Consider the following 12009-nt stretch of genomic DNA (forward strand, 5'->3'; position numbering starts at 1 on the left):
TACCAAACGTAACCATCTTTTCTCCTGGTCAAAGGTTGAAGCCGAGCCATCATCAAAGTTCTCCAGACCCTCAAGAGAATCCTCAAAATTTTTATGAGGAATTTAGAATTCTAACTAGAGCCTACCATATGGGGCTCCTGGACCTCTGCCAGTTTATTCAAATGAATCAGGATGTGGTAATGCCCCCAAATGGATGACTGAAGCCAAATGGTAAGATCCCGAAACTGATGATAAAAACCTACATACAAACTGTGGTTTGTTACAGATGGCCCAAAAGGCACTAGAAAAATAGCTGAAGACCTACTTGTAAGTATGGATAAGGCATTTCCCAGAGAGACTGACCGGTCTATCAATCTTGCAAACAAACAAGAAAAGAATGAAGCAGTCTCAGATTAGAAGACAAAAATTGGAAACCCTGTTTGTGAAACATTCTTTATTAATGCAGGGTCAGAAAACACCTTTACCTCCTTATTCATTAGGAAGCTCTGAAAAAAAAAAAAAAGAAGAAGCTCTGGCTGAACCAAGTAGCCTAGTTAAGAGACACGAGCTGGGCTGGGAAGCTACCTTTCATGCTGAATTAATAGACCTAGCTAAAAAAAAAAAAAAAAAAAAATAGACCTAGCTAAGCATTTTGAAAAAACCTTGGAGAAAGATAAAATTAAAAAAGCCAACCAATTTGTGGCCCTGAAGTTATAACAACTCCAAGGGCCAAGGAGACCTCCACAAACACATTTCAAGCCAGAAACTAGAGATCCCCCATTCAGGAATAGAACTCTGCTCTGAAGTGTCTGCCTTCACTGTACACAACTGGGGCACTGAAAAAAGCAATGCCCCCTGCAGATCCCATTGTTTCACAGACCTCCATTTATTAATCCAGACTGCTTTTCCATTGGGGGAATTAAAAAACTTTGATTACTGAAGTAATAATAAACACTGATGGGGCTCTGAGGGGTCCTCCTGTAAGTTGCTCCCCAGGATTCCTCTAAATGAGCGAATGGAACCTAAGATAAACAGTGGGGAATACTGCTCAGTATTGGGGTTTACCGTTGCCACTTTATCGCTATTAAAACTTCCTTTTATAAAGCAGCAACTCCCTTGGAGTAAAGAGAATATTTCCATATTGGGGGTTTCTAACCAAGTGCAAAGGGTATTTGTGTCTAACCTAAACTGAACCAGATGACATTTTTGGAAAACTATACTTTCCTTCTGTGTGACATGGCCCCCATAAGCCTGTTAGGATGAGGTTTGCTTTCTAAAAATGAAGAGTTATATAAAATTTAACACAGAAGGTAAAACGATCTTAGAATTTTCTGACTCCCCTGAACCCGAGGTGTCCTGCTCTCTGCAAGCAGGAACTGGGACTCTAAAGTATGAAAACCCTTAACTCTCAAAAGTGCCTGAATGCCTGTATGCTTCTTCCTCAAGTGACACAGGCAAAATTAAGAGCACTGAATCCATAAAAAATCCAAACAGAACATTCCAAACTCCTGCCTAAATTGCTGTACTATCCACTAAAACCAGAAGCTTTCCTAAGGCTCTCACCAAATACAGACTTAATTAAGAAAGAACTTACAATTCCATGCAGTAATCTCTGTAACATTCTGATCTTACTCATCAGAAAACCAAATGGATGAGGCTGGAGATCTGTCCGGGGTTTGCATGCAATTAATAAAATTATGATGCCAAGTCTCCATGCCATTCGAAATCCCAAGACCTTGTTATCTAATGTACCTACAAGCTCAAAATGGTTCACAGCAGTGGGTCTTAGCTCTGCTTTCTTTAGTATTCCAGTTGACAAGGATGATCAACATTTATTTGTCTTCATTTGGAAAAAACCAACACCATACCTGGACTTAATGCCACAAAGATTCACTGGAGCCCCATCTTATTTTTCACAGGTTTTACATCAAGACTTGGTCACCTTTCAGTTCCTTAAGAACTCTACACTCATTCACTATGTAGATAACTTATTGCTATGTTCCACTTCAAAGGATAACTCAGAAATAGATTTATCTAGTACAGGGCTTCCCTGGTAGCTCAGACGGTAAAGCGTCTGCCTACAACCCAGGAGACCCAGGTTCGATCCCTGGGTCGGGAAGATCCCCTGGAGAAGGAAATGGCAATCCACTCCAGTATTCTTGCCTGGAAAATCCCATGGGCTGAGGATCCTGGTAGGCTACAGTCCATGGGGTCGAAAAGAGTCGGACACGACTGAGCGACAAAAAAAAAAAAAAAAAAAAAAACTACAATAATTAGCTTGTAAAGGCCCTAAGACCTCAAGAAAAATCTCTGATTCTCAAAGGAAGTGGTCTACTACCTAGAGCACAATTAGAGTGCAGACGGCATTTCCTTTTCTTTTTTTTTTCATTTATTTATATTAGTTGGAGGCTAATTACTTTACAATATTGTAGTGGTTTTTGCCATACATTGACATGAATCAGCCATGGATTTACCTGTGTTCCCCATCCTGAACCCCCTCCCGCCTCCCTCCCCATCCCGTCCCTCTGGGTCATCCCAGTGCATCAGCCCTGAGCACTTGTCTCATGCATCCAACCTGGACTGGCGATCTGTTTCACAATTGATAATATACATGTTTCAATGCTATTCTTTCAGATCATCCCACGCTCGCCTTCTCCCACAGAGTCCAAAAGTCTGTTCTGTACATCTGTGTCTCTTTTCCTGTCTTGCATATAGGGTTATCGTTACCATCTTTCTAAATTCCATATATATGCGTTAGTATACTGTATTTGTGTTTTTCTTTCTGGCTTACTTCACTCTGTATAATGGGCTCCAGTTTCATCCACCTCATTAGAATTGATTCAAATGTATTCTTTCTAATGGCTGAGTAATATTCCATGGTGTGTATGTACCACAGCTTTCTTATCCATTCATCTGCTGGGGCATTTCCTTTTCATCTGAAAAAAGAGAGACTATCCACAACTTGCCCAGACCAATGACTAAACAACAAATAGAAGTTTCCTAGGATTTACAGGATATTGTAGATCTTGGGTTCCAAATTTTTCTCTGATTGCCAAGTCCCCTGTATGAGTTTGCGAGGATCTCAATTCCAGAGCTTAACCCTGGGAAGATAATCATGAGCAAGTTCATCGCCAACTAAAATTAGCCCTGCAATGAACTCCAGCCCTAGAGCCCCCAAACCTTTCATCTTATTTATCGATGGGTGATAACCAGGATCCAGAAACGCTAACACAAGAACATGGAGGAAAACAGAGCTATTGCTTCCTATAACTTACAGTTAGACCCAGTAGCCAGAGCATATTCAAACTGTTTAAAAGCAGTAGCCATAGCAGCTAAATTAGTGGAAGACTTAGGTGAATTGTATTAGGATATGACTTATACTTTCAAGTACTTCATGCTGTTCAGTCTATTAAACTCCCCTCAGACTCAACAGTTTTCAGCAAGCAGACTCACATGAGACCCTTCTCCTTTCACTTTCTAAGCATATCAAGCACCACAACTTTCTCAACTCTGCCACCCTTGCAGATGATGGTACAAATCATGGTAATTTGTAGACACGGCGGTGTGGTTATTGACCCCTTGCATTGACATACAGGATACATCATTAAAAATCCAAGATTTGATACTTGTTGCTGGGTCCTATGCTAAGAATGCAGAGGGGAAAAATCAAGCAGGATATGCCATGACAGCTCAATAGGATTTACGGCAAAGGGGAAGCCTTTCCCGATTTAACTCTGCTCAACCAGCAGAACTATATGCTCTCACTCGGAGTTGTCAGTTATCCGAAGGAAAATCAGTAAACCTTTATACTGACAGCAAACATACCTTTGGGGTGGTGCATGACTGGTTTGTTATGGAAACAGGCTCCTCACTACTAGTGGAGGCTGGTGAAAAATGGGCCCTGAATAAATGAAACTGTTCTCTGTCATTCTATTGTGTAACTGAATTGCAATGATTAAAACTGAAGCTCATACTAGAAGGACAGAACATGATTATCAGGCAAATGCTGTGGCAGACTTCCAGGCTAAATCAGTATGCGCTAAAACTGTACCAAGACACAACCTGAATGAACTCTGTAAGATCAATTCTAACCAAATTATTTATGATAATTTATATAAAAGACAAAGTTAGGCATCTGACCTGGAGCAACAATCTTGGGGTCAACAAGCGTGCAAATTTGACATTATACAAGAATTTACTGTGGGCCTGGACAGTTGCTTCGTTCTTCCTGAATCCTTGAAAATGCCATTACTAAAAGCCCTACATTCTGCATCTCATTGTTGCACAGATAAAATGATCCGAATTATGAAAAAGAATTGGTGGAATGACTACTCCAAGGACACAAATCTGGTTTACCACCAATGTCTGACGTGTCAAATCCATAACCCTGGCAAGACTATTAAGGTATTAGATGGGGCATTCCCATTATCTACTGAGCAAGCCATTTGAACACTTACAAATGAATTTAATTCAACTGCCTCTCTCAATGGGTTACAATTGCTGCTGTTCAGTCGCTAAGTCATGTCCGACTCTTTGTGACCCCATGGATTGAGCATGCCAGGCTCCCCTGTCCTTCGCTATTTCCTGGAGTTTGCTCACATTTGTGTCCATTGAGTCGCTGATGCTGTCTAACCATCTCCTCTGACATCCCCTTCTCCTTTTGACTTCAATATTTCCCAGCATCAGAATCTTTTCCAATGAGTTGGCTCTTCACATCAGGTGGCCAAAGTACTGGAGCTTCAGCTTTAGCATCAGTCCTTACAGTGAATATTTAGGACTGATTTCCTTTAGGATTGACTGGTTTGATGTTCCTGCTGTCCAAGGGACTCTCAAGACTCTTCTCCAGCACAATTCGAAAGCATCAATTCTCTGGCACTCAGCCTTCTTTATGGTCCTGCTCTCACATTCATGCACGACTACTGAAAAGACCACAGTTTGACTATATGGATGGTTATCAATATGTTCTTGTAATTGCTTGTATGTTCTCAGGATGGATTGAAGCCTTCCTCTGCAGAAAGGCTGATGGCACAACTATAGCTGAGAAACTTTTAGAAAATATATTTCCTTCATGGGGCTTCCCCTGAGAAATCTCCAATGAGAGGGGAACTCATTTCGTCAGACAAATAATTAAACAAATAAAGCACTGCTGACTCAAAGGCATTATCATTGTCCTTAGTGACCTGGTGAAGTTGAACAAATAAATGGTATCTTAAAACTAAAGCTAGCTAGGGCTTTGCTGGTGGTCCAGTGGTTGAGAATTTGCCGTGCAATGCAGGGGACAAGGGTTCAATCCCTAGTTAGGGAACTAAGATCCCACACACTGGGGAGCAATCAAACCTCTCAGCCACAACTAGAGAGTGGGTGCTGTAACAAAAAGATCCCGTGTGCTGCAACCAAGTCCCAACACAGCTAAATAAATAAAATAAATATTAAAAAAATACTAAAGCTAGCTAAATTAACAGAATCAATTGGACTGCCCTTGCCTAGAGTTCCAGTATTGGAGATAAAGACCTTGATCTGTGATCTTGGGAGAGCTCTCTACCACCTCAAGATGTCATTTGCCTCTGGGGAGGAATCTTCTGGGCATGGTGATTAGATCAACACCTATGGGAAAGGATAAAGGAATGCGTTATGAAATAGTAATGGGAAGACTGATACCCTTGATGATAGAATCACATCTGTCTCCTGGACTCAAATTCTGATATGATTCAGTATTGTAAAGCTTTAACGCAAATTTCTACCAGGTAAAAGAAGCTTTCCATGACTTTTCTACAGATGGTTGAAGCTTCTACATTTTAGAACCTGGAGGGTGGGTATTCTGGAAACATCTAAGAAAGACTACCCTTGAACCTCATTAGAAGAGACCATCTATATTTGCCTCACTACCCAGATAGTAGTCAAACTTCAGAGACTCAAACCCTAGGTCCACATCTCCCAGTTGTAAGGTGGTCCTCCAGAGTCTTGGAACTACATCCTAGCCAGAGATCTAAAGTTAAAATTGACAGGGGGATCCCTCCCCAGAAGCAAATGACATCTTGAGGTAAACAGCTCTCTCTAGATTACAGATCAAAATAGATATCTCCAATATGAAGTCTTTATGTCTTTTGCCTATTTGCTGTCTGCATTCTCTCTTTTAATGCATGGGAAGATAACACTATGGTTAGGATTCACCAACCATAGCTAATGCAGGAAACTGAACTAACTGCTGGATTTTTCATGTTAAACCAAAATCAGCCCATGACGGGAGAGACCCCTTAGTTTACCCTAGAAGTAATTTCACTGGAATCCCAAATGCCACTGTGTACCTAACTTGTTCCACAGGTCCTTTTTATAAAGTTAAAATACTAATTCCACATATCCCTGTTTCTTGCCTCAATTTAACCCAATCCGGGGATGGAATATGAGATTCACTGAATATGTATATAAAAGACATGGCAAAAAAAAAAAAAAAAAAAAACACTGCAAAACAGCCAATGTATCAAATCATTTGTAAGTTTGCTGACAGACCTATACATTTAGGTGGTCTTTTACCATGTTGGGTCTTGGTAAAATGATGCTAACCAACCAAGGAGTCCACAAATGATAATATTTCTGAAGCAGTCCTAGGTATTCTTCCTGGCTTTGGCATGCAGAAGTTTGGGTATTAGCCCTCATGCTTCAGCAGCTCATTGCCTTGACAGCTGGAGAATGAAACGGCACCATGGTCTTGCTGCATTTACTGTTTCACTATCCCTCTATAACACCTCAGAAACTCAACACTGGCCCACTCCCTTGAATTTATACTATGGACAAAAAAGAAGTTTGTCAGCAGATGTTAATATCTCCAGATGGGGATCATCTGGACAGTCCCTTCTTTCACGGCTCAGAGTTAGTACAAACAAACATATGATTAGGAGCTTATCTTTAACTCTGGCTGATAGCTGAGCCTACCACCACTAAGGCCTTGGCTGCACAACAAAAGTACCTGGGCTCTCTAGCTAAGGTGATTTCAGATAGTAAGAACTGCTTTAGATTATTTGTTGACTGAACAAAGGGTCTGCGCCATAGCTAATACCTCCAGCTGTAACTGAATTAACACCTCTGGTGTTGTAAAAACTCAAATAACAAGAAATTAACAAACAAACTACTTGGTTAAAATGGATTGGTACCATATCAGGTACATTCTTTGATTTATTTGATACTAGGTTCATGGGGCCCTGGCTAAGAAGTATATTTCAGTCTTTTGGTATTATCCCCTAGTAGTCATCATTATTTGTAGAAGGGAATGGCAATCCACTTCAGTATTCTTGCCTGGAGAATTCCAGAGAAATGGACAGAGAAACCTTGCAGGCTATAGTCCATGGGGTCGCAGAGAGTCAGACACGACTGGGTGATGAACACACACATACATACACAGACAAAGAGTCATCATTATAGTCTCCTTGGTGGGCTATGTTGTGGCAAAGATCTCAAATGCATATTTGCAACCAACAGCAGCAAATCAGATGGTCTCACTGAGCTTGGAGAAACAGAAACAAGATGTACAATGGGATAAACAGCAAAGGCAGTTCACCTATGGATCTGACATCATTAACCGATAAGAGCAATTTAACTCTCATAGTGACTGAGATTGGGTCTAACAGCAAACTCTTGTTCATCCTCTGAATGACCAAAAGGGGGAATTGTTAAATTAAACAAGGAGGCCATTGGACTGAGGTGGCTCCAATGTCTCAGCACCTATGTAAGCAAACCAAAATGTAAACCTGTAAATACCTTAAGGTTATGTAAACAAAACCTAACAACCAATCATTAAGAGCCAACTAGTGCCACCCCACTCCAGTACTCTTGCCTGGATAATCCCATGGACCGAGGAGCCTGGTAGGCTGCAGTGCATGGGGTCGCTAAGGGTCAGACACGACTGAGCGACTTCACTTTCACTTTTCACTTTCATGCATTGGAGAAGGAATGGCAACCCACTCCAGTGTTCTTGCCTGGAGAATCCTAGGGACGGGGGGAGCCTGGTGGGCTGCCGTCTATGGGGTCGCACAGAGTCGGACTCGACTGAAGTGACTCAGCAGTAGTAGCAGCAGCAGCGCTTCAACTAGAGTCAGTCAATAATTTCTTTACTTTGCTTCCACCTTTTCTCTATAAAAGTTTTTCCCCAGCTTCTATCTATGGAGTGCTTCTAACCACTTCCACTTGATGATGACCAATTCAAATGGATTTTTGCTCAAATAAATTTCTAGAATTTTAATATACTTCAGTATCTTTTAACAATGGGCTGTGCAATGGGTTTGGTCAGTAGAGAAGAGCAGCTTAGGAGTTAGAATCTAAAAGCATTTGTGTGATTGGACACGGAATGTTGGGGACAATTGACATTCCCCAACATGATAAAACCGGTAGAAGCCCCCCTCCCAAATGATGTGAATGTCCCAATAGTTCAAGTGGCAGCTTCTAGGTATCCCCACACTGCTGCCAGCTTTGAACACTGGGTGAATCCTCAATTATAGAGAAAATGACATTGGAGGGCTGCTGTTTCACAGAACTTCTTGAAGGCCACCTACAAGTAATAGCAATTGGGTATATATTACAGGAGTAAGTGGAGAGATAGTCCGAAAGGTGTCTCTTTCCCTAATAGTTGGGCAATATAAGCTAAGGAAATACAATGACTTTTTCAGTGAACAGTTAAGTAGAAGAATGAAAACAGATCAATAGAAAGGAGGAAGCATGCCCAATGGGCAGAGTGCTGAGTGCCCAAGGGGGTAGAGTTGCCCACCTGCCCACAAGTCAGCCCCAGCAGCCTCCGGGCAGCTCCAGCTCCTCCTACTCTTCCCCTTTGTCTCATAATAATATTTTATTGAATAACTTAACCCTTCTGCATCTTACTTTTATTACTTTTATACACATAGCTCTACCTCATTCTTTTTTACTGCCACATAATGTTTATAGCATGAACATTCTCTGGCTTATTTAGCTCTTTTCCTACTGAAGGACAGTTAGGTAATTCCTGAGTTGTCATTACCTGCCATGCTGCAAGGAACACCCTTTACTTATGATTCCTGTACATGTACGTTTCTCTATAGTATAGAATTGCTGGATCAGAGGGTATGGGCATTTTGCAAATAAATTTTTTAAAAATTTTGGAACAATTTTAGATTTACAGAAAAGTTGTAAGAGTATTGACAGTCCCCATATATTCTTCAACCAGTTTCCTCTAATGTTATCATCTTATGTTGTCATAGTACATTGGTCAAGACTAAGAAATCCAATATTTGCATATTACTACTGTGAACTAAACTCCAGACTTTAGTTGGATTTCTTTCTTTTTTAAAAAATATTTATTTATGTGACTGTACCAGGTCTTAGCTGTAGCACTCGGGATCTTTTTAGTTGTGGCGTGCAGGCTCTTCAGTTGGGGCATGCAAACTCTTAGTTGCAGCATGTGGCATCTAGTCCCCTGACCAGGGATGGAACCTGGGTCCCCTGCATTGGGAGTGTGAAGCCTTAGCCACTGGACCACCAGGAAGGTCCCTATTTGGATTTCATTAATTGTATTATCTTCTCAGGCTGCCATAATAGAGTATCATAGACTTGGGTGACTTAAGCAACATACATTTATTTTCTCACAGTTCTGAAGGCTGGAAGTCCGAGATCAAGGTGCCTCCAGCGTTGGTGTCTGGTGAGGTCTCTCTCCTTGGCTTGCAGACAGCCACCTTCTCACTGTGTCCTCACGTGGCTTTTCTTCTGTGCACACCTGCATGGGGAGAGTGAGAGAGCGCTTTGGTGTCTCTTCCTCTTAGAGGACACTAGGGCTATGGGATTAGGATTCCATCCTTATGATCTCATTTAACCTCAATTACCTCTCTCAAGGTTGTCGCCACACACAGTCACATTGGAGGTTAGGTCTTCAACATATGAGTTTAGGAGGGGACACAATTCAGTGTGTAACACTGGCTTTTCCACTAATGTCCTTTATCTGTTCCAGCATCCAATCCAGGATACCACATTGCACATTTTTAGATTCATAAATAAAGCAATTTGGCCAAATTGCTTTCCAAAGTGGCCCTACTAGTTGACACATTCTCAGCTGGGTGTCCCCCTTTCTTCATACCCTCCCCATTTCTGATAGTATCAAACTTTAAAATATTTGCCAATCAGACAAGTGGCTAATAGTATCTTGCTTTATTTATTTTTTTTTGCTACACTGTGCAGTATGTGGAACTTCCCCAACCAAGGATTGAGCCTGTGCCCGCTGCAGTGGAAGTGCAGAGTCTCAATCATGGGACTGCCAGGGAGGTCCTCTTGCTGTTTAATCAGAAGTTCCCTGAACGCAAGTAAAGTCAAGCTACTCTTGGCTGGCCACCTGTCATTCCTGGACTGTGAATTGCCTAATCTTAACCTTTGACTTTTTTTTCTTTAAACTATACGATGAGCTTTTCTTACTGAATTGTAAGAAAATTGTACTGTTGTGAGGGGAGGGGCTATGTCTTATAGTCACTGCTGGCACATAATAGGTGCTTTTTGTTGCAAGAACCAGAAACTAATTTGAGGAAATGAAAAAGGGGATGTGTCCCAAGAAACCCAAGTAGGAGAGTAACGAGGCTTCTTCAGGGTTTGGAAATGGGAAGGGTACATGGCCTCTTCTTCCCTTTCCACATTCTAGGTCTTCTCACTCTGTTCCTCAGGCTGTGAGAGGGCTGGTCGTGATCGATGCACCCTGTGACGTCATCCAGTTGCCTGGAAATCCTGAAGTGTTGGGAGAGAGAATCTAATTGGCCTTGCATGGGTCAGGGTGACACTCCTGGACTGCTACTTCTAGGCTCTTAAGCTGGAACGTGTGGAGGAAAGATGGTTGCTGGGAGCTCCCACTCTGGGTGGGGAGGGATGAGCTGTGCAGATAGCCAAAGGAGAGCCAGCTCCAGCAGGACTGTGATGGATAGAACAGGAGACATGACCCCTGCATGTGCCTTGCTCCACAAATGTACCTCATCCTTGTCTTGCTAGAAGCTGGAATGACAATGTATTCTCAACATGAGTGACTAGACATCTGTCATTTCTGTCATTCTGCATCCCTTCTTTTGTTAACTTCATATGGTTTTACTTTACATCTGCCCATCTCAGTCCACGTGCTGATTCCTCTGGGAATGGGTGTCTGATCTCAGGCATAGGGGAATGGCACATCCCGTGCGCCACAGTGATTGGTTGAGGGATAAGCATGTGATTAAGCATGTGATCCAGTTCAGGCCAATGAGAGTTAGACCTGGGATTTTGTTCACACTGGGGGAGAAAGGAAGATCTTTTTCTTTTCTGAGGGCCTTGGCGTGGTGAAGTCATACATCTGGAGCTGCTAGGGGCCATCGTTTGAAAGACCTGTCTGAAAGGGAACCAGTAAAGGGGGAAGCAGGGTAAAAGCAAAGAGACACAGACAAACACTAAGATCACGGTGACGTTGCTGAGCCTTGGGTCAAGTCACATCTGAAGAAACCTCTTCTGTAGTTGTCAGTTCCATGAATAAATACACGCTTCCCCTCCTTTAAAAAAATACTGATCCAATTTGTGTTTTCCATTACTTACCCCCCAAGGTGTGCTGACTTATCCTGAGATAGAATTAATGAAACAGGTAGCATTTCACATCCCCCTCGAGCACCCCTGTGTGCAGGAAGACAGCACCACGACGTGCTGGGACCCTGCTCAAATCTTTGGCATCTTTTCCATCAGCCCTACAGCTGTTGCCTTTCTGTGGCCAGTGTGGATGGCACAAGCTGTGCCCAACCTTTCTCTCTTCACTCCCTCCTCCCTTGTATTCTCAGGGCTGCCTCCTGAGGCTCCAGGCACTCTCCAAACCTCGGGCACAAACTCAAGGACTCACAGCAAGGCACCCCAGGCTCTTGTCCCTGCTCTTTCCATTTCTTCTTCTGCCTCGTGGGACTTTCCTTCACCCTAGATCTTCCTTGCCTCTGTTTCTCATCCTGGCAACACCTCCTGGTCTTTTAAGACTTGGCTCAAGCCATACTTTGCCTAAAATTCTCCCCTAGTTGCTTGGGACCTCTT

Source organism: Dama dama, chromosome 2 (genome assembly GCF_033118175.1).
Source record: "Dama dama isolate Ldn47 chromosome 2, ASM3311817v1, whole genome shotgun sequence".
NCBI classification, from domain to species: Eukaryota; Metazoa; Chordata; class Mammalia; order Artiodactyla; family Cervidae; genus Dama; species Dama dama.